Raw genomic sequence first — 23570 nt, 5'->3', positions numbered from 1 at the left:
GATTCTATGTAGCATGCTTTTCACCAAAGAACCAAAGTTCAAACAATAATGTTAGAAAGAAGCACACTATAAATATTCATGATCTTGGATCAGCAACAGTTTTTTAAGTATAAGACCCAACACGCAATCATGTGTGACCAAAAGAACAAGACAATAATCAGGTTTCGTCCTTGGTTTTGAAGGACTTTATCACAAAATGAAAGGAAAGCCTAAGTAGAGAATCGCCTAGCACATATAGGGCCTGGGCTCAGTCCTCAGCCCAGAGAAAAGGAGGAGGGTGGGGACCACGTAGAGCAACAGGGGAAAAGTGGAACAGGAAGAGGAGGATAAAGAGGAAGAGGAAGGAAAGTAAGAGAATGAGGAAGGAAAAGGAAGAAGGAGGGAGGGAGGAGGGAGGGAGGAAGGAAGGAAAGGAGGCGGGAAGGAGGAAGGAAGAAGGAGGAAGGAAGGAAGGAGGGAGGGAGGGAGGGGGAGGGAAAAAGGAAGAGGGAAGAAGGAGGAAGGAAGGAAGGAGGGAGGGAGGGAGGGAGGGAGGGAAGAGAGAGGGAAGGAAGGAAGGAAGGAAGGAAGGAGGGAGGGAGGGAGGGAAGAGAGAGGGAAGGAAGGAAGGAAGGAGGAAGGAAGGAAGAAGGAAGGAAGGAAGAAGGAGGAAGGAAGGAGGAAGGAAGGAAGGAGGGAGGGAGGGAGGGAGGGAAGAGAGAGGGAAGGAAGGAAGGAAGGGAGGAAGGAAGGAAGAAGGAAGGAAGGAGGAAGGAAGAAGGAGGAAGGAAGGAAAGGAGGTGGGAAGGAGGGAGGAAGGAAGGAGGAAGGAAGGAAGGAGGGAGGAGGAAGGAAGGAAGGAAGGAGGAAGGAAGGAAGAAGGAAGGAAGGAAGAAGGAGGAAGGAAGGAAAGGAGGCGGGAAGGAGGGAGGAAGGAAGGAGGAAGAAAGGAAGGAGGGAGGAGGGAGGAAGGAAGGAAGGAAGGAAGAAGGGAGGGAGGAAGGAGGGTCTAATACTGAAATATTTATCAAATTCTTATATGTCAACAATAAACTGACAACCCAATTAAAAATGCCCAAAAGATTTTAATGGATATTAGTCTACAGAAGACAGACAAATGGACACAGATGTTGTGAAATGATTCCCATCGTCAGTAGTCATTACTGAGATGCAAGCTAACATGTAAGTGAAATACCAGTGAACACCCATACGATGACCATCATAGGACAGACAGACAATAAAATTGTCACATGATATAGAATAGCTTAGTCTGAGTTGTATACTAAAACTGGGTACTTTATAAGCATCATAGATTTGTTCCTCTTGGTTCAGAGGATGGAAAATTCAAAACCAAGTCTCTAGGAGACTCTGATGAGAACCTGCTTGTTCATAGCAGTGACTTTTGCACTTGTCTCATGAAATGTAAGAGGTGCAGAAGGTCTCTGTAGCCTTTGCTACAGGGTCATTGATCTCATTCAGGAGGTCTGTGCCCTGATGTCCCCATTAGCTACCACAGACCCCACCTCCTTCTGCAACTACATCAGTAAGGAGATTTCAGTCTATGAATTCTTAGAGGAGTGCCAATACTAAAACGGTACCATGGAGAGATTGTACAATTGAACATTGCTGGAAGAAATATAACACGATAAAGCCACGTGGAGGATGGTTTGGTAGTTCATCAAAAGTTAAATATAGAGTCTTCAGATGGCCTAGCAAGTCCAACCCTAGGTACAGCCTCAAAAGAATTGAAAGAATATTCATACAAAACACTTTCATAAATGTTGTTTTTTGTATTTTATTTATTATTTTCATTTTATGTATATGAGTATATTGCCTGCATGTATGTAAGTGCACCCATGTCATGCAATGCCCACGGAGGTCAGAAGAGGGTGTTGGATCCCCTGGGACGGAAGCTACAGATGGTTGTTAGCTGTCATGTGGGTGCTAGAAATTGAAATTGGGTCCTCTGCAAGAGTAGGCAGTGACAAGGAAATGGGGGTGAGGCTGTTAAGAAGAGGGTCCTGGAGGAAGAGGGAGGAGCTAAGGGGAGTAGGGAGTGAAAATGACCAAAATTCAGTATATAAATATATGAAACTGTCAAATAATAAAGAAAAAAGAAAGTACCCCAAAATGAAGTTGACTACTAATACATGCTGTAATGTGGCTAAATCTTGATGCTGCGGGGCAGTTCCGAGACACGAGCAGCTACCAGAGTACAAGGAGGTGCAGATATCATCTCAGGGCATGTCCTCTGTGATATCTAGTAAGGTCATGAACCACAGGGCAGGGTACACACAGCAGAGCATTTTAAAGCTGGACTCTACTCTTAGGCTTTTCCTACCTACCAAATTACTGCCCTGAGACCAGAGCCACTAATCTCTGAGCCTGTTCTTCTAAGATCTTAGAGACATAGTTCTGTATCTCAAGCTTGCTTGGATTTTACCTCGTAGCCCAGGTTAGATTTGAACTCTTGATCCTCCTTCTTCCAACTTTCAAGAGCTAGGATTACAGGCCTGTGTCATTTATGCCTGGCTAAGATTTCTTCATTTTTTAAAATGGGCATGATAATGCCAGCTTTGTAGGAGTGTAGTGAAGATCTGAAAAACTGACACACAGAATAACTTTAGCCCTATGTTTAGCACATAGCATTCAGTGCACAGCAGTTACTACCACAGTACGTATACACCAGACACTTGACGATGTGCGATTCTGCCAGTTTCCTTCCAAAGTGAAGTAAAAGAAGTTGGGTCACGTATTAAGCCCACTACCAATTTCAAACCTCACAATTCCTTTTTTTATTCCCTACCTCTATAATATAATGTCTTAATGTTTTCTTGCCACAGTCTGAATTCACTCAAGGAGAACATGAATTTCCTTTGAAAAAAAAAATCTTGCTATTTCCTGAAGCTATCCCCTCTAGAGGAACAGTCATTCTCTGGCCTTGGCCTTTCTATCCTGTCTGAATTAAGTTTTCATTCCGGACTCTCATAAATCCATCAGTGTCTGAATTCTTCCTTTGTGGTGGTGAATACCAAAGTCTGACTCTGAATGCACACCCTGCTGTAATGATTTCAAATGCATTCCTGGTCACAGGGTTATCCCTGCTAAAGCCATCTTTAAAGAATCTGGTATTTTTCCAGGAAAAGGCCTGTGGTCCAGCTGTCAGCACATGACAGCCAGCCTCTGATGGAAATGTGTAGTGACACTGATGTTGGCAGAGGGGCAGCCTGTCCAGTGACAGTGGAGTGGGAAAGACTGGAACTCGGTACTGGGTAGGGTGAAAAGGAGGTGCAGAGAAGATTCTGGACAAAACTCTTGCTTTTGATAGCCTTGAAAGTTCCATCCTGATGAGAAAACAGCTATCATACACAGCACTGAGGATCACAAAAAGCCAGTCCCCAAAACAACACTCGTCAGCTGCCCTGAGATTCCACACTCTTAGAAAGCCTAGTCAAGCATGTGCTGGCCCTGGGCAGCAAGCTGCCTTCCCTTTCCCTTGGTTTTATCTCCATCTCCTTCCTGCTGCACACACACCAAGACGGCTCTTCACCAGCGCTGTGTCCATGGAGGGCAGCAGTGTTTCCTACTTATGCAGTCAATGAATCCAACTATGGAGTGCTTCGGAAGCCCGCCAAGGTAAAGATGTGTTTATAACAAAAGACACCAAAGTAAGGCACTAATGCACAGTGCAGGAAGCAGCAACACAGTGGCTACTGTGCCCCAGGCCCTCTGCGGAGTCTGGGCCTCAGTCTCTATTCTGTACTCTGTGAAACAGAGATGTTGTCTGAGCAAAGCTGGCAAGGCAGGCAGGAAACACTGCTATTTGTATGTCGAATGGATTCATTTCCAACTGTTAATTTTTCTAGAATGTTTGAGATAGTCCGCCAAAGATAATGAGATGGGATGTGACAACTGAAGCTCTCCAATTTAGCAAGATTCATTTTGCAAAATCATCAGTGAGTGTCTGAATCACTGCCTAGCGGAGGGTAACAGCATCTGGCAAACAAGCGGTGATGCATTATGGCACTTCCAGCACCATATGGCAATATCTTCAAAGTCACCTGCAGTTTGGAAGGAAACCTTTATAAATACCTCGGGAAAGTGGTGGATAGGGCATGTAGTCAAGGGGAGCCTTGGAATAACACTGTATGCTTACCAAAAGTGGGAACTGCTAAGTATTAGACTAAATGTTAAAATAGCAGCACACTGTTAAACCAAAGTGACAAGTTGTCTAAGACTGTAATTACCATGAAGGATAACAAACTGATGACCCATGTATGGAACTAGAAGAGCCTATTGTCCAGGCCCAATTAAAAGTGATTAATGGTTACCGTGTTCAGTCTTAATTAGAATTCTTGTCCTTTGATACAACAAATAAAAATCAGGATGCCCATGCCAAGCTTCCTTTTGGATGTATATTTGTGTCTTATTTCAGATCTACCCATTCTAGCATTCTAGTTTCTTCTATTACCTTCAACACCTGTCCTCTGGGGTAGAAGAACTCCTGATGGAGGCAAAGAATGGCTCTGCTGTGGCTGTCCGCTCAACCCTCTGCACCCTGTGTCCTAGGTGTATTGACCAGCAGCACCTGACGGTAATCAGAGCTACCTCAGGGCAGCTTGTGGCCCAAGGACAAGGAGAGGGAAAGAAACAGTAAGCAGATCCTCCCATCCCAGCCTCCTCACACTCCACGAATTTCCCAAGTCCTCAAAAAGGTGAAACTGTGCTCCCAGGCTGTCCCCAAGGAACATCTTCTACTCACCATCTCCCCCATCCCAAGCATAGCTATTCCACAGCGCCTCCTAACATGATGCTGTGGAGGCTGCCTACGCCAGCTATGCAATATCACAACCTTTCCCTGCTCCAAAGCTGGTGTGTGTGGTCATCGGTGGGCTCTGTGGCCTCCATGTCCAGGGGTCCTATCACTCTGAACCACAATGCACACAGTATGGCCCCGTGTGCCTCACACATCATGAATCTGCCTTTCTAACACACCTTTGCACTCTATGGCATTGTATTTCTAAAGAATACAACTGAGCAACTTTTCTGCCTTGACCCACTTTCTTTACCAGGCAAGAAAGTCATGGTGGTCATAAGAGTTGTAGTTGTGGTCATTTAACCCGTGGAATTTGTCAAGTGCTCAGCTCAGTCACTTACAGAAACTTTATAGCTCTTCGCTGAGTGCTATTAAATCAGCACTGGATTTCAGTCTGAACAGAGTGTGTGCTGTTAGCACCACCACAACCCACCTTTAATTTCTTAGTCCTACTTCCCTTAGAACATGCTCTTTTCTAGGCAAGCGTTTAGCGTTCATAGGAATAGAGTTCAGAAATGCATGTCTGAATTCTCCATGCGCATCTGCCTTTTTCTCAGAGACGAGACTTCACTGCAGTCGGAATGGCGCTGTTTGTCTGTGTTCATTTATCCAGTGCCATCCGCCACTCTTCACGCCAAGTCCACAGAGACGGACAAAAGAAGAACCTGAACACACACGGGAACACCGGCCTTTCCAGCCTGAGGGAATGGAGCCTGGCTCAGGTCTTCTGGGCATTTCTTCCTGTCTAGACCTTCCCTGTCTCCCCAGGGCCAGGGCAAGACAGTAGGCTTCAAATGGAGGTCTGTATGCTTCCTTCTGTGCTTCTCCCACACAACCTCTGTCGTAGCCAGGGCTCACACTGTCTCCCTTCTCCCCTGGCCTCTGGTTCTGTAGTCCTGTCCATTTTTAATTCCTAGAAGATGCCCTGATCCACAGGTGACCCAAAACCCCACTGGCCGAAAATGAATTCTCTACTAGAATCTAGTGTGTGACGATCCCCCCCCACACCGCTTTTATAGGACAGTAGGTGATAACCCTAAGCTTCTGGGAATTGTGGGTTTTTGAGTATTTGCCATATGCACTGGTTAGATTATAAATTCTCTTAGGAAGGACTCAAATCCTCCTTGAGGGCCCCTTACTGGATTAAAGTAAGTGGAAACTGAACTCTTTCAGTAACATATTACAAACATGATAAAACTCCACACATTCTTTCAGCAGCATATTACAAATATGATAAAACAAAAACACATGCATACACACACATGCACACATGTGCACACACACATGCACACGCACACGTACACACACACACGCACACACACACACACACACACACACACACGCTTCTTCAGTAGCATATAACCTGTTACCTGCCTGCCTCTCCCCCACCCACATACACATTTCCACTTGGAAGTCTCCAAAATTCCCCAGAAACAAGGGCACTTTGAAGTCATTCAGAGCCTTTAATTTAATCTCCCATAATGGTGTTTGCCTCACAGCTGGTTCAATATATTCTCAGAAGTCCATTTCTTTATGGATTTATAGTCTTGGAAAACTTTTTTTCTACCTTAAAAATCTCCTCGATTATTTATTAGGACTGATTCATATCTAGTGAATTTATATTGTTTTTTTATCAAAAGAAAATATTCTATTAAATTCCAGTCCAAATATATTTGTTTTCTTCAAACTCCAAGTGATTTATGGTATATATTATATATTTGGGGAAATTAAACATTTTTATAGATCAAACAAACATTTTCACAGCTACTCTATTCAGCTAGCACCCCAGGACTGCTCCAGGTGCTTTGCCCTTCTGTGCTCTGCCTAGAAGCTGAAGGCTTAGCTCCTAGCCAGAGCTGCCCAACAAGATGCTGGAAGACGCTGCCCTCGCAGTGTTTCACCTCAGCCGTGGTGGAGCCGTCAGCTGTTGTGTGGAAAGCTTTTGGCTCGCCGATGTATAGAAAGACTTTACAGAAAGACTAATGAAGCACGTGCTCATTCAAAGCATCCGGCTACATTTTGGCTTTATAGCACTGTCCCTTTTACTTCTACTTCAACGCACACACAGTCAACTGCATCTATCAAATAGTGCAGAGAAAAGTGAGCTTGTGTCCTACCAAGTCCAATCTCACATTCCAAGTAGAGCTGCCCTTAGTGTGTTCTGTGTATGCTAGAGCAAAGGGCTGAGGGGAGAGCTGGGGATCTCTACAGAGGTCAAGCAACAGTTACACAGAGAGTGTTTCCCAGCCTCCAGGCCCCCAAGTGCTCTGGGTGCTGCTACTGGCCTCCCAGCTGAGGGAGAGCAGTGTGCAGGGTGTGAGAACACAGCGTGGTCAGTGTTATAGCTGTAGAGATGATGGTGCTAAGGGAAGTCGCAGACATCCCACAGGTGGAAAGGCCTTCTGGAGGGCTCCAGCAGGGACACTTTTCTCTCCAAACAACAGAGAGAAAGAAACTATTCGCCAAGAATAACCTGAGCAAAGTCAGGAGGTTAAAAGGAATGCCTGCCAAGTTTCACAAAGTAAAATGTTGACAGTTTCTTTAAATCCTACGTAGGAAGAAAGACAGGCAAAAAGAGACGCTGCAAAAGACCACGCGAGGAAGAGCAGGTTAAATACAACGAAAAAACGAGTTCTAAGTGCTGGTCTTGCATGCCAAGGAGGAAATTTTTGTTCAGTCACAGGGTTATTTATGTGGGTGGTTGTTTTGTTCGCTTTACTTTATTATATTTTCTTTTAAGACAGGTCCCAGGTGGCACAGACAGGTCTCAAACTCACTATCAAAATCCTTATGTCTCCACTTCCAGAGTGCTGGGATTATAGCGTGCCACCACAGGTTTTTGTGATGTTGGGGCTCTAACCCAGGGATTTGTGCATGCTAGGCAAGCACTGTGTCAGCTCACACTAACATATACATGGGGTTCCACGTCATATTCAATACATGTGCACATTTTTCAGTGTATAAATATGGTGGAATCCCTCAAACATTTACCATTTCTTTGTATTGAAAGCTTTCAGAATCTTTCTTCCTGGCATTTTGGAATACATGACTGTGGCCTATAGGTTCATAGTGCACAATGGCACCCCAGAGGCCCTGGCTTCCTCTGACTATAACCTAACATTCTTCAGTTCTCTACTACCCTCAGTCACCCTCCCCCACAGCCCCTGACCTCAGGTTACCTCCATTGTACCCCATGGCATCAGGCTTTTTAGATTCCACCTGAGTGAGGTCACACAGCACATGTCTATCTGTACCCTGCTTATAGCACTGAGCACAGAGCTTCAGTTCCTTCACTGTTATAACAAACGACGTTGTTTAATTCCTTTTGTGGCTGGGATTTCATTCTGTACTGTTTTTCCTTCTCCACATCTCGGTTTATGGGTATGTAGGCTTCCTCTCTTTCTTGGCTTTGTGAACACCGCTGCAGTGAGTGACGTCTCTTTGAAATACTGATTTTATTTCCTATGGATATGCTTATAAGGCTGCTAGATCATAAGGTAGTCTATTTTTAATATTTTGAGGAACCCACACACTGTTTCCCATAATTGCTGCATTAATTTATGTTTGTATCAAAACAGTGCAAGGGCTCCATTTTCTCCACATCCTCGACACTGCTTGCTGTATTTGGTCTCTGTTATTACTCTTCTCACTGGGGTGAAGTGAAGTGAAATTTGGGTTTTCTTTGTATTTCCCTGATGACTAGTGAGGTTGTACAAAGTTTCCAGACCCTACTATTCATTTTTAGAAACTTCTTTTCTTATCCATTGCTCAGTTTTAAATTGGAATTTTTACATTGTGTTTTTGAGTTCCATCTATATTTTGGATATCAGCCCCTTGTCATGTGAATGCATAGAAAACATGTCTTCCCTCTCCGTGGACTGTCTCTGTGCTCCTTTGAGGGTTTCCTCTGCACAGAAGCATTTCAGCCTTATATAATCTCATTCATGTGGATACTGAAAGAAATATCATATATTTTACGTAAGTATTCTTAGAATAGTGCCAGGAAAATAAAAACAAAAAACTCAACAAGCACCAAAAGCAAAGGGAAAGAACACTACTCCAGGGAAAGAACACTGCTCCAGGGAAAGAAAGAACACTGCTCCAGGGAAAGAACTCTACTCCAGGGAAAGAACACTGCTCCAGGGAAAGAACACTGCTCCAGGGAAAGAACACTGCTCCAGGCCATTGGAATTTCTTAGGGCGTAGCCCCAATTCAAGATTCTGAATTCCAGGTCAGTTTTCAAGATCACTGCCACCCTCCACCCCTACAGTCTTGAGTGCTCTGTAGTGGCCTGGCTCTGCTTCAGCACAGACCTCTCAAAGTGTGTGGTGGGACAGCACCCTGCTGTTTCCTATAGTCCTGTGGCGCTCAATACACAACCAATCATATAAACAAGAATGCTCTTAGACTCAAGGATAGAAAAAGATTAGGAGGCAGATCAAGCCCCGCATTGTTTCAACAAATCTCAGGTTCTCGGGCTGAGGCATGAAACAGGATCAGAGGACCTGGTTTTGTTTTTATTATTTATTTATTTAATAACCATATAATTAGAAGAGGCATTTCATTACAAGACCTGTTTTTAATGATCATCCTCACTCCTGTCCAGGAGCCCACTTCTTTAGAAGCAAACAAGTTCTGGAAGAGGGTGATTTGAAAGTGGATTGACTTCAAAGTAAGCAGACCACCTAAGTCCTTTCAAGGTGATGCTTGGTTCAACCCCTTTATGGGGAACTTGTACACAACAATTGACATGGACAGAAGACTGAAGAGTCACACCATGATATATTTTTATATTCTAATTAGTATTTAATATGCACTTCAGTGCTTGAAAAATGAGTGTGAAAATTAAAATTAAGTCTCAAGGAGATGGTAAGAGATACAGCTTTGTGACATGCAGCACCCAGCAGAGTTCTGTTCTTAGGGGCATGTCAGAGATGGCAGCCCTGACCCATTCTGAGCTATTGCTGCAGCCTTTGAAGTGCCAGGAGCTAAAGGCTTTTGAGGGAGTTGATGAGATAGAGTTGACAGTAGAACTCAGGACCCTATTGTCTGTTCCATAGGTTTTCCAACATTAGAGCTCAATACCTAGTTTATAAAGTTCTGTGAGCATTATTTACATATGTCAGAGAAAACACAGACTTCTGTCTAACATGCATCGTCTGATCTGTTGCTAAGCAAACATTGGCCACTGACAACTAATGATTCTTTCCATTCATTTGTTCCATCTGTGGACATATTTTTTCTTACTTTTATAACATATAAACTATTAGTTATCAACTAAAACAAAGCATCCATTGTTGGGTTCTCCTTCCCCTTCCCCTTCTCCATGTCCGACCCCTGGTGTCTCCCCCACTGCCTGGTTTCTTCTGCCCTAACACACATGGTTTTGTCTTTCTGAGTGTGGGTCAGAAAGCCCTCACTTAATATACCTTCTAGTTCCATCGATTTTTCTGCAAATCTCATTATTTTATTTTTTGTGCAGCTGAGTAAAATTCCATTGTATAGATGGACCACATTGGCGTTTCCATTCATCGGTGGATGGACATCTAGGCTGATCCCATGTCTGTTCTGCTCATGGGCATTTTCTGAGCACTACTGAAAGTCAGCAAACTATTAGCCCCTAGATTTTCAAGGAGAAGCACAACAAATACTGTCTCCAACTTCGAGGAGTTCCTAGTGTTGTGCATTAAGTTCTAAAGAAAATAATAGTAATTACTGACGATAATTGTGTTGTACAGAGAAGGGGACCATTAAGATTTTAACTGTTCAAGATGTCAAATACACTGGTAGGCTGTTGGCACACTTATAAAAGTATCTAAAAAATTATTTATTCAAATTAATGTGTGAAAGTCACTATAACTTTATTTTAATAAAATAAAAAACAAGACTATGGCCCAACAACATAAAAGACCCCTGATGGAGGTGATTTTGTGCTCACTGACTGCTACAGGTTCAACCAGAATCGATCTGAATTCATCAAGGGAAAGCCTGTCTGTCCTTTAGGATACAGTCCTTGGGGTTTGTGGTTCGATGTCCAGCTCCTTGGACTGCTCCCACTGTGGCTCTCTTCGTCTCCGTCACCCAAAGCTGAGCAGCTATGGGATAGGGCCTCTGGAGGAAGGCTTTCCAAGGCTGAGAGAGGCAGAGGAGCCCCCAGCAGGGCGAACGCTAGTTGTTGTCCCTAAGCATCAGCGTCCCTGCACTGAATTCCATGAATTTCTACTCAAGACACTAATGTTGAACACTTCAGAATAGCTAAGTCTAGTCAGAGTTCATGGTCTCGTAAAGGCCTCAGTTACACTCTGCAAAGTGGAATATCTTCCCATAGATTAAGAAGAAAGCATTCAATAAAAAGTTTACTAATTTTTAACTTAATTTTCTTGGCATAGTTTGGATTTCAAGAGTTCCATTGAGTTTTTTAAAATATTTTATTTATTATTTTCATTTTATGTGTATGAGTGTATTGCCTGCATGTAATACACCTGTATCATACAATGCCTGTGGAGGTCAGAAGGGGCCATCAAATTCCCCTGGAACTGGAATTACAGATGGTTGTTAGTACCATGTGGGTGATGGGAACCATACCAGGTCCTCTGCAAGAGCAGCCAGTGCTCTTAACTGCTGAGCATCTCTCCAGACCCTCCAATGAGTTTCTTACAAGAGTCTTTTTGTTTTGGTTTGGTTTGGTATTTTCGGTCTTTTTGAGACAGTGTCTCCCAGTTGTCCCAGCTGGCCTGGAACTCACTATATAGAGCAGACTGGCCTGGAACTCACAAGTTGGCCTCCCGAATCTGGGATTTAAGGCATGCGCCATGCCTGACTTACAAGAGGCTCTTTATACGTATTTCTTCTCTCTGATCACATTGTTCCAAGAATGAGAGAAACTTCTTTCTCCAAAGGGTTTGAAGATCCCACCCTGGCCTCTGTGGGAAGTGAGGTCTGACTTCAGGAACGCACACAGTGAACTCCAGCCCCACAGGCCCAAATGAACAAAAAGACGTGGTGAACTTGAACTACACAGTCCTCACTGAGCAGTCTAGGCATGGTGAACTCTAACTCCATAGACCTAAATAAGCAATCAAGGCCTGGTAGAGTCTAACCCCACAGACCTCATCAAACAGACCAAATCAGGGAGCCTGAAGACAGAGCATAATTCTATTTAACTTCTGTTGCACTGTTCCCATTAAATCTCATGAAGTGATGTTTAGAATTCACAAAGTGATCATTTATGTAACTGTGTAACCACTACATGTACAGGAAAGTGAGACAGGAGCACAGAACACCCAGTGCACGCCAAGCCACGGGATCATCGGTGTGCATCTTTACCTTTATTTTGAGCTAAAAGTTAACCATCCATCTCTCTATATGACACATATAATTCATATTTTACAACTTATACACTGTATGAAAAATATTGAAATAGCCCAAGATTTAATAGCTTATAGTCTTTTCAGAAAACAGCATCTTAGAAATTGCTAGATCTTTTACTTTCTAAATTCAGGAAGTTGAGACCAAAATCCAGTACTTTGTTCTGGGTACCACTTTTCATAGCTCAGCTCAAACTAGAGTCCAGCCATCTGATTCATAGGCTGCATTGTACCATACACTTAAAGATTGGTCCCGGTTTGGGGGAGTGATCGATTTCAAAGCAATCTGCAATGTTTACAATGCTAAGCGATGCATATCAAGCAACAAATTCAAAGAAAAGGTTGTTAGACGATGCATGACAAAGTGTGATGATACCAGAAAGGGATGATCTGTGTGGCTGGTCTTAATATGTCTATAAGTTTATCCTTGGGAGGTGTTGCAGGTGTCCTGGGGCCCTCTGGACAGGGGTAGAGTCGGCGCAGAGTCAGCACATAGACTCCGGGAGTCTGGTGAGAAGCAGCCTGTGTGAGCAGCTGCAGACTCGCTTATTGCGGATATGGGGCTCCCTTATAGCCCCCTCCTGGTGTCCCATTGGTCCATTGATAGGTCGTGTCTGTTCCCCATTGGCTCTCTGTATCGGGCCATTTTCGAGTCAGCCATCTCTATGCCTTTTGGCAGAACACAGGTTTGACTCGGCCGGATGTTTTTGGCACATTTGCAGCACGCATGTGCAGGTTGTTCAGGCCGCACTTCCTCCTACAGGGGGGGAAGAGTATTCTTGATGAAGAGAAATGGCATGGCCAAATCTGTTTTAGAAACATGGTCTGGCAGAAGGATGGATTCTACACTGGCAGCAAAGCTGTCTGTTGATGGGTATCTAACCAGTAAGCTACAGCAATTATCCAGGTTATCAGAAATTGGGACCCACGGTAACCAGTAATGTAGTGAAGATCCTAGAGGGACATGGGCAAGAGGCCCCACAGGACTCCACGGCCAGGGGAAGAGTGGGAGGGACAGCCGAGGAGAAGGAGAAAGGTGCGCCTGGCTGCACTTCCAAATCTCTTGCTTGAGTGACTAGAAGTAAGGTGTTGTCATTTGTTGTGAACAAGGAGAGTTCATTTCACCACACATCTGGGAATTGCCACCACAGGACGGGGGCCTTCCCTGGAGCGTTTGGGTGGGAAGAGGACTTAGAGAGCCCTGAAGAACTGAGCTGTAAGAGACAGGAAAAGAGCTAGGGAAGGAAATGAAATCTTGTTCGGAGGAAACCAGAGAGAAAATACAAAACACAGAAAAGGAGCAGAGGGGAGCAGTGGTTACCGTGTGACTTGGAAATCAAAACTGAGAGGAGAGCTGGCTCTTCCTGGAGCAGAGCCCGGGGAGGGGCTGCAGTGGCACCTTGCAGGTTAGAATCCAACAGGACTTGGAAGCCAGGATGAGCAGCTTGTGCTGGCCACACAAAGCACTGCAGAGAGGGCCACACCACAGACTTTGCAAACAGCTGCGATAATAAAGCTTTTCTCTGTGCTGTAGAGAATTTCTGAAGCTCTCGCACATTCATTAATGTTCTTGTTTGGAGCTCATCATCTCTTTGAGGGAGATACAGCAGGCTAATTATCCCTGCCTTGCAGATAAGAAAACCAGCTCCCAGGAAAGGTTCAGCAGCTCGACCTCACTTACATAGCAACTAAAGGCCGGTAATGGAATTCTGATTCTCTGTTTCTCCATGGAGGGCTCAGACATTTGACAGCCACACGCAACTTCAGGCCGTGGGAGCATGCAGCATCCGTACCCAAGTGATGGTTACTTCCCCTCTGCCATTCCCATCAGACCCTCCACAGCAGCTGAAATGATGGAAATCTGCGCCTCTCACTTGGTGTCCTGAGAGAAGCCCCACAGAACGTCCTGCCCTGTGCCAAGTTCCCTGGGCTGTCCTGGATGCCTCCATATGGGCTGGGTTTGCAGTTTTGCTCCTGGCCTCCACATCCTGCCTAGTGAATAGTCCATGGCCACCAGATGAGATGTGGGAGAAGGTCTGCTTTAGAACTCACTTCAGGAAGACACACATTCTGCCTAGTGCAGTTAACAAGGTGACAACAGAGCTGCCTCCTTCAATACCGTTCTGCATGGGCCACTTACCACAGCCCTGTCCTGTGGCCACACCAGGGAGCCAAAGCCAATTTACTCAGAGGCACACTTCTGGCAGCTAGGTTGGTAGGTGGGCCATGATGGAGGAAGTTGTTATAAGCATGAAATTCCATTCTTGCCACTATGAAAGTAAAGAACATGTTTAAAGTGTCAGTTTTTGGAAGGTGTCCAGGGCTCTGCATAGTCAAAAATTTGAATTTGAACCTAAAACCCATGAACTATGCTTGTTCTACATTGAAACCACAATGGAATCACTTGTGAAATCTGGAAGAAAGCACACCAGTGTTCCAGTTTCTGCTGCACATAATTCAGAGACTAATAAATCTGAAGAAGTAAATGGTTTCCATTCCAGAATCTCCAATTAAACCTTCTGGTGACTTAAAATTATAGGCACCAATTCCAAGCCAATTTCAAACAATAACCAATAAAATACAACCAGAGATTTAGCTACAAAGCAAATTAAAACTTTATAAAAACAGTAATTGGAATTAAAGCCAACTCCATTTGCATCCTAACTAACCAGAATTGGTCAGGTATGGGAAAGGTAGACTGGAGGAGGGGCGTGAGGTCGAGGACCCAGTTACTGAACAGCGGGTGAGAGCTACATGCAAGGACGCTTGGAGACGGCCGGTAAGAATAGCTCATGCAGATCAGTCAGAAGCACATCCGACTTTTTATCCTTTATTAGATGGAAAGCTAGCTGAGACCAGTTATTCTGTTGGTTCCACTGGGCACCAGAAGCAAACTTAACTGAAAGAGCAGCTGCCACCACAACTCTCCTGTGGTAGGCCAGACATAAATAACTCCATAGGCCACTGCAATGAATCAGTTTGCCTCAGGGTAAAACGTAAGTAAAAACTGATAACTATTGCATTCTTCATGGTTGTTAGGCTGATCCTGTTAGGTTCCTGTCAGGCTCCTAAAATGGCAGCTCAGTTCCCAACATACTAAAATGGTAGGTTCGAACTTAGCCCAGAGAATGTCCCTCTGCTTACTGGGAGACCTGCCAATCCCGCGCTAAACTGCCCAGCCTACATCATGGAAAGTTACCCAACCACCTAACTGCCTAAAAAAGATGTCTGACTGCCCCCTGCCCCTGCTGCTTCTCTGCTCCCAGAGGCAGTCCAGCAGTCTGTTTGCTCTCAGATAACTGTTGTTCACCACGGAGTTGTCTGGTCAGTGGTCTATGCTGCTCTGCTTCCATACAGACTCCACCCTACTAGTTGGACTTCCCCTTGTAAGGCCTAAAATGCCAGAACTCTCCTGGTGTACATTACAGGAAAATGACCATATCATTTGTGTCTGTGACACCTTATGATGTTTAACAGCCTATAGACACAGAAAGGTCCTATCTCGTTGGAGATTGTTTAATTCTTACAGATAATAAAGGGCTTCCCTCTGAGCAGCTGCCAATCCAGAGGCTACTGCCCATACCACATTCTTTATTAAACTCTTCCCCACCAATCCCAAATCACCCAGGCACCTTCCACTAAGAGCTACCTCTCATGCACAGTGACACAGACATGCTCACTCTTCCATAAGATCCACAAAGAGGGCTCTAGCCCCTGCTTCCCAGCTCTTGCAGTTTCCTGGCTGACCGTTGTTTCCCCAAGTGGCTCTACTTGTCCCTTTGTTTTTAGAACTTTGACTAAAACTATCCTTTTCAAGGTAAATGTTTCCATATCGCTCATCTTCCCATACCCAGTTACAATGAGATCCAGAACATTTCAGAACAACTAGAAGAAAGGCTGTAAATCTATTTGGGACTCATCGGAACCATGGAAACATTTCCCTGCAGGAACAAGAAGAGTCCTCTGTCACACCAGGAAAAAAAATGATGGGTGGCACAGGGGACAGGTGCAGTTTACAGAGACACGCCATGGAGCTGTCGTCCATGGATGAAGGTCTCTTCTGATTTCAGAAGCAACAGTGGGATGCTAGAGAGCTCGTCAGTGTCATGGCATTTGGTCGCACAGCAAAGGCCACTGCAGTTGTCACAAGAGGACACAGAAGAGTGAGAGTCAAGGTGTTTTCATCCTTGAGGTCTCCGGCTGTGGCTAACCGATCATACGATTCCTCTGCATGCGTCCCATTGGGATGTAAAATGGTATGCATGGAGATCTGACAGGCAGAACCTGATTTTAGAATCATGTGTAAGATTCACAGACATTGATACAATACTTTTGTCTAAGGCAAATCATTTCCCTGAGAGCCTTCAACAAGGTAAATGCTTTAATTAAGCAGGCATATTTCGATATAAGGAAGTTAAATAAATTAAAGCAATATTTGTAATTTGATGTGCAATTTTTACCTTAAATACTCCATTTTTGTCTGTTTACAACATTTTGTTATTTTATTTTTAATTATGTGTACATGTGTATGTGAGTATGTGCATGTAAGTGCAGGAACCCACAGAGGCCAGAAAAGGGTGTTGGAGCCCTTGGAGTTGGAGTTACAGGAAGTTGTAAACCACCCCACAGGGGTCTGGGAATGGTCCATCTGTGGGGTAAATATGAAGCTGGTGTGGGTCAGTCCTTGGTGCTAGGGTATTGGAGTGGCAGATTCTCATCAAGGAGGAAGCAGAGGGAGGCCTTCTTGAGGGAAATGTTAGTCACTTTTCTGTTGCTGTGATAGAAACACTGACCAAAGCAACTTAGAGAGGGAAGGGTTTGTCTAAGCTTATGGGTCCAAAGGGGCAAGAGTCCATCATGGTGGGGAGGCATGGCGGCAGAGGTGGCTGGAGGAGGAGCAGAAGCTAAGCTCTCTCACATCATCACGCAGGCACAGGAAGCAAGAGAGCAACTCGAGATCCAGCAAGGCTTAGGAACGCTCTAAGCCCACCCCCAGTAAGACCTCCAACCTTCTAAGTCCCTCCAACCGGGAACAAAATGTTCAAAACCTTGAAGCCTAGGGGGACATTTTCATTCAAACCACCACAAGGGAGAATCAGATACCACATTCCAGGTTTGCCCTCAGCTGCTAAGATAGGTCCCATGTCTCAAAGGTTCTATGACCTACCAAAACAGCACCATTAACTAGACCAGGTTTTCAAGCACAGGACCTGATGGGGAACATTTCACCGTTAAGCCTTCACAGGGATGGTGCTAGGAATGAAATCTAGAACCTGCACGTGCAGAGCATGCACAGAGCATGCACACTCAACAGTGGCATGTGCCTAGATCCACATCAGTTCTATAGAACAATGAGAAACATTTGAGTATTTCTGAGTGACTGTACATGTTTGCTGTCCTCCCTGGAGGATTTGTCAATTTTTCTTTCTCCCATTATGTGGGTTGAAGTGAACTTCATTATCTTAATAACTCACAGAACGTCAAGCTAGTCAATCAAACCAATGTCACACAGGCACGTGAGGTGAAAGAGAAGATGTGCATATGCTGAGCTGATGGGCTTCTCAGTATAAAAAACGGAGAGGTACATTATAGGGCGGTGTCTATATTCTGATGGTATTTTGTCATTAAAATGTTTACTTTCATTAAAGCCTAGGAAGATATATACTAAACTACTAATAGGTATCATCTTTGGGTGAAATATGGGTGGATAATTTCCCATTATCTCTTTTTTTCTGGGCTTGTGTGTATATGTGTGACACATGTGTGTACATGTTCATGTGTGTGTGCATGTGTATGAAGGCCAGAGGTAGATGTCAAGTGTCATCATCTACTTTCCACTTCACTGTAAAACCCAGGTCTGTCACTGAGCCTAGAGCTGACTGAAGAGCCCCAAGGATTCTCCTCTCCCAATACTCCCCCAGCCTTGGGATTCTGGGTGCATGCCACTGTACCCAGAATTCCTACATGGGTTCTGGGACTCTAAACTCTGACCCTCATGCTTGCATGGCAAACATTTTAACAATTGAACCATCTCTTAAGCTCCATTTTTCTTCATCTGAATTTTTATAGTAGCTACACTTGATATTCATAATGTTAATAATTAAAATAAATGGATTTCAATCTAGAAAGGCAAAGGAGTCACATTGGAGAACTGGAATTCTTCATCTGGTAAAGGACTGCATTAAGTGGACCACACTGAATCACTGGAGGTTTTACCAGGTTCACATAATCTCTCTCATTAAAGATCTGGACCAGGCTTGTGTGATGGCTGAGTAGATAAAGCGCTTGCCACTCAAGCATGAGGACATGAATTTAATCTCCAAAACCCATGTAAAAGGCTAGGCATGTCACACTTATAACCCCAGTGCTGGGAGGTGGTGCAGCAATTGGAGAGTCTCGGGTGCTCACTGGACAGTAGTTAGCCAAAATCAAGAGTTCTAGGGGCAATGAGAGTCCTGTCTGAGAAAGCAAAGTGAAGAGTGACAGAGGCGGGCACTCTACATCACCTTCTTATCTCTACATGCACACAAGCAGGCACATGCACCTGGTCTCTCTCTCTCTCTCTCTCTCTCTCTCTCTCTCTCTCTCTCAACAGCTATGTCCTGAATAAGGCTGCAGGTGATACCACATGGTGTCTTCTGGAGTAAGTGAAGGCATTCAAGCAGGGAAAGGGCACCACAGCCTTACTTAAAACCCCAAGCTGTTTGCAGAAGCCGGTGTGCTCACAAGGTAAATACATGAGGAAGAACCAGAAATTATTAAATTAAATGAGGGGAAGGCAAACGTGAATCCGCAAAGAAATGAAAGACAAAATTATTCCAACGTGTATACACCACACCAAAATTAATTCAATTTTACTATCTGCCTGGTACTCTGGTAGACACCAGGCGGAAGGCGGAACGATATAGAAAATAAAACTAGTTCCTGCCTCCAAGGATCTTGTAATCTAGGGAGCAACAGTCGGGCAGACAGCACGTGACAAGGAAGAGGACATGAGGTGGCCCTGAGAAGCTTCTCCAAGCCAAGCAGGGTTGGGATGAGCAGGAGGCTGGGACCATAGACTCAGGCCCCATTGAGCATCAGCTCTGAGGGACGGAGTGGTCGTTGAAAGCAAGGCGGTGTGACAGACGCTGGGGCCGATGAAGACAATTCTACACACAGGAAGTTTGCAGTTATCTAACCGAAGTCTTATTTTAGTGCATCACTCGTTCCTGTGCTACTTCTGCGCTGACATCTTAGCAATGAGGCGTTGCCTCCGCAGAGGTGGTCAGTTAGATTTGCTCTAACCTAGAACGCCTCTTCACTGTCTGTAATACCCACACGGAGCCCTGTGCGTTCACCTATTTCTGCACGTCGTTGTGCACGATGAGTCAGATCTCCCCGTGCTATTCCCTCCAATGTTTGCTTCCTGGAATCACGATTTGCTCCATGCCCAATTTTCTTTTCTTCTGCTCCTCATATGTATGGTGGCATGTGGTATGTACATGTGTACCCAAATATGTCTGTGTGGGTGCATTTGCACATGTGTGCATATCCCTGTGGAGAGCCAAGGTCGGTTCGACAAATCTTCCTCAGTCTCTGTACCACTTTATTCTTTGCAGCCTCTCAGTCAAACTCAGAGCTTTCCAGTCCGGCTAATCTGGGGTGTCAGCATGGCAGAGATACCCTGGCCCCCGCCCCCAGCCCAGAGACCTGGATGACACACAGACGGTCACACCCACCCACCGCTGATACGTGTGGTGGGGATCTGAAGTCTGGTCCTCTTCCTTGGGTATCGCCCTCCCTGCCATCTTGTGGATTTCTTCTTCCTGATCTCATTTGACATTTCTTCAACATCCAAGTCTTTGTCCACTAAACATGCTATGGGATGCCTGGGCCCACTGTAAATATTTGAAAATAGAAACAATAACCCCACAAACGTGTATTGATCACTGTTGATCATCCACTACAAAAACCAGTGAATGTTCAGGTGGACGGTGCAGAAGGTTGCCTGGACAGGGTCTTTAACCTTGAAGAGCTTATATTCTGGTAGAAGAGAAAGGAAAGAATTGCCACCTGCGCGGGCGCTTGCGCACCGGTGCACAGCTGAAACTGGATTCCTAAAAGCAATTTTGGGGTTCAAGTTAAGCAGATTTTTAAGATTGTTTATCTATTTTGGCAAATTGCCTTCTAGAATATATTTTCTAGCTTTTTTCCCCACTAGCAACTTATGTGACTTCTGCTTCCCACTACTGTAGCTTCCTGCTTATCATTTTAAATATTTCCAATTTGTCAGGTGAAATTGTCTCTTATTTTAATGTGTGTGTGTCATTAATATTTAGATTAAGCATTTTTGCATTTTTTGAACTTTGCTTATTTAGGTCTCGATTATTATTCTGAAAGTATTTTTCTTCAGGTGAAATATTCAAAAACACTTTTAATATAATGATGATATTAACCTTTTCTCTTATACGTTAAATTGTTTTGCATATTTTCATTATGACATTTTATTGTGTTATTTAGCTTTAGCTGTTTTTATAATCAAATCTATTATTTTCTTCATAGTTTCTGGTTCTGGTTTTAACATAATTCTTGGAAAATTTGTCTCTGCCACATCACTGTAACTCTCCATCAGATTTCTGGTCCTTCTATAAATAATTAAACTTAATAATATTTAGTTACCTAAAATTTATTTTGGTATTGATGTAAGTTAGAGATCATTACAGATTTAGGATAAATCTAGTCATCACAATAACATTGTGTTCCCATTTGTTTAAATTCCATTAATGTCTCAGTTACGGACAGATCACACATAAATTCAGATTTTTATAAATTACATAAAGAAAATGTCTATGTTGAGATCTGTCCTCCATGGCTTCAACATACCTGAGCAGTGGCTGCCTCAGTAAATGCAAAGCCATCCACTATCTAAAGTCCCTTCTCCTGCAAACTGACTTTCTATTCTAGTTGGCTTCGGGGCTACTTTGAAACTTTGCCATAGAACATTCCCCTAACCATTAAGGCATACAATTATTGAATCAATGCAGGCTCCCCAGATACCTAAATTCCCTAAGGAAGGACAAAAAGCTCTTGACACAGCAGCAGGTCTATAAACCTGGGACAGTGTGTTCAGTCTCCGGTGGTGGTGGTGCCACTTTTCCCATACAGAAGCAGGCGCTCCAAATCCACTGGCTTTCTTTCGCCCTAAAGGAAAAGACTCAGCTGAAATGCTGGATTGCTGGAAAAATGCAAGCATCTCATTAAACTATTCAAAACAAGCTAGAGGGTAGACTAGATAAGAAATGCAGATCAGATTTCTTCCTTTCCTTTGTGTCCTCACTGTTAGGCACATGAGGCTAGCTGTGCTAAACTCCTTACCAGCTAGACACACGGAAACAGTGCTTCTGATACAGGATATGTCCAAGCTCTGGGACACTAAAGAGCCATCTAAGAAAGTTAGATAGTGGTCTCCACAAAGACAGCAACAGTCGGGCAGGAGGGCTGTGGAACGGGTGAGGAAGCAGGTGGAGAGTCCGGCTGTGTCCTGGACACCAGGCCAGTCTTGTGGTATGTTGTGTGTGGTGCTGAGAGACAAGTTTTGTGGTATGTTGAGTGCGGTGCTGAGAGACAAGTGAACAAGGTATTTCCATATGTAACCTCTCTTCCAGAGACACATTAAAGAACTGGAAGGATTGCTCAACAGTTAAGAGCACCTGCTGCTCTTCCAGAGAACCAGAGTTTGAGTCCCAGCTCCCATATCTGGTGACTTACAACCAACTATAACTCCAGTTCTGGGGACTCTGATCTCTTCATCTCATCTCTGTGAGCATACTCATATGCAGACATACACACACACAATTAAAATTAAAATAAAATCCATCAATGCAAAAACATAACTCTCACCTCAAAGCAGATAGGAGATAGTTTATTCTGGAGCCAAATATGAGTGACCATGGCCCGGGAACTCAGATTCAGGTTACCCCAAATTCCATGTTCCAGTGTGGTAACAGTTTCAGAAAGTTTTTTATAGTAACAGAACAAAGAAGTCATAAATCAAGATGCTTTTCTAATACACTGGTGGAAACATTAAATAAATAAAACGGCAAAAGAGAAACCTCAGCAGTAGGCCGCAGATGCTACCCGATGACACTCGGCCTTTAGGCTGGTGGAAGTTGGTGGTGTGCTAAGTTACTACATTCCGAAAGGCTTTTATATCTTAGTCATAGGGTGTTAAGGCAGAAACAAAGGTGGGCAAGAATGGCTATTTAGGGGGCTAAAGATGGCCCAAAGGAAATGGCAATTAGACTCTGGTCCTGCAACACTCCAAACTCTCCACACTCACTAAAGTTCTGATCAGTTGATCAGACTTTGTAGAATGTTCCGTTTTAAGATGCAGTTTTTCTAAGAACTCTCATTCACAAGTCTTAATAAAAAGAGACACCTTAGGGTGCAGATACCTCTCAAAACACCTCAAGATTTAGAAGCAAAGGGAGTTGACCATACATGTGGTGGGGAGAAGAGGTTATGGGCAAAAATAAATCTGACTCAGAAATCGTTTTTAATCTGATAGCAGGTCAGCTATTCCAACCTCAGAAATATGTGACTCTGAATACCTGGAGGAATGTGTGACAGTCACCTTTATGTGTCACCTAAGAGGGTGACTGCTATTTTATTAAGACATTAAACCTCTGAGCTTTGAGCAAGCTGTTTTTGTCCCATAATGTAGAAGAGTCCAAGCCATCAGCTGAAGACCCCAGTACAAATCTGACCTTCTCAGGCAGGAGCGTTTCTCTAGCAGCGGCCTCTGGCCTTCATCTCCATCATGGGCTCCTCTGAGGGTCCAGGCTCCCAGACTTCTGACTGGAGCTGTACCATCAGTCTCCTCCAGAGGCTGCCAGCTCATGCTGGAGATTTGGACTCCCTGGTGTCCTGAGCCAGGTGATTCAATCTCATAGAGTAAGTCTCCTTCCATCTCTATGCACATACCTTCCATACCACTTCTTAGTGATCCTGACTGACTAAGCACAGAGCACATTTTGTTAGGGAAGGAAATGTCTCATCAGAATCCACTACTTTTCTAATTTCCTCTCTGTTGCCATAACAAAAACCATGACCATAAACTAGGTTAAGGAGGACAAGCTTTATCTCCATTGCAGGTTACTGTCTAACATTGAGGGAAGTCAGGGCAGGAACTTGAGCTGGATCCTGAGGCTGGAAAAGCATGGAGGAACTCTGCTTACTGGGTCATTCAGGGGCCCTTGCTTAGCCAGCTTTCTGATATAGGCCAGGACCACCTTCCCTGCAATAGGCTGGGCCCTCCTATAGCAATAAACATTCAACACGATCTCCCACAGACATGTCCCTGAACCAATCTGATCTGGAAAATCCCTCCACTGAGAGTTCTCCTGTCAGATAACGCTAGGCTGGG

The 23570-nt window shown here is 44.3% G+C and overlaps 1 pseudogene; it reads left to right on the top strand.

Annotated features, from left to right (window-relative positions):
• The first annotated feature begins 3589 nt into the window (after positions 1–3589).
• The window catches only part of LOC115071181, a 32739-nt pseudogene continuing 12758 nt past the window's right edge, over positions 3590–23570 (top strand).

The sequence above is a fragment of the Nannospalax galili genome, unplaced genomic scaffold, assembly GCF_000622305.1.
Source record: "Nannospalax galili isolate Female #2095 unplaced genomic scaffold, S.galili_v1.0 scaffold418, whole genome shotgun sequence".
In the NCBI taxonomy this organism is placed as follows: Eukaryota; Metazoa; Chordata; class Mammalia; order Rodentia; family Spalacidae; genus Nannospalax; species Nannospalax galili.
This window is presented reverse-complemented; position numbering and strand designations above follow the sequence as displayed.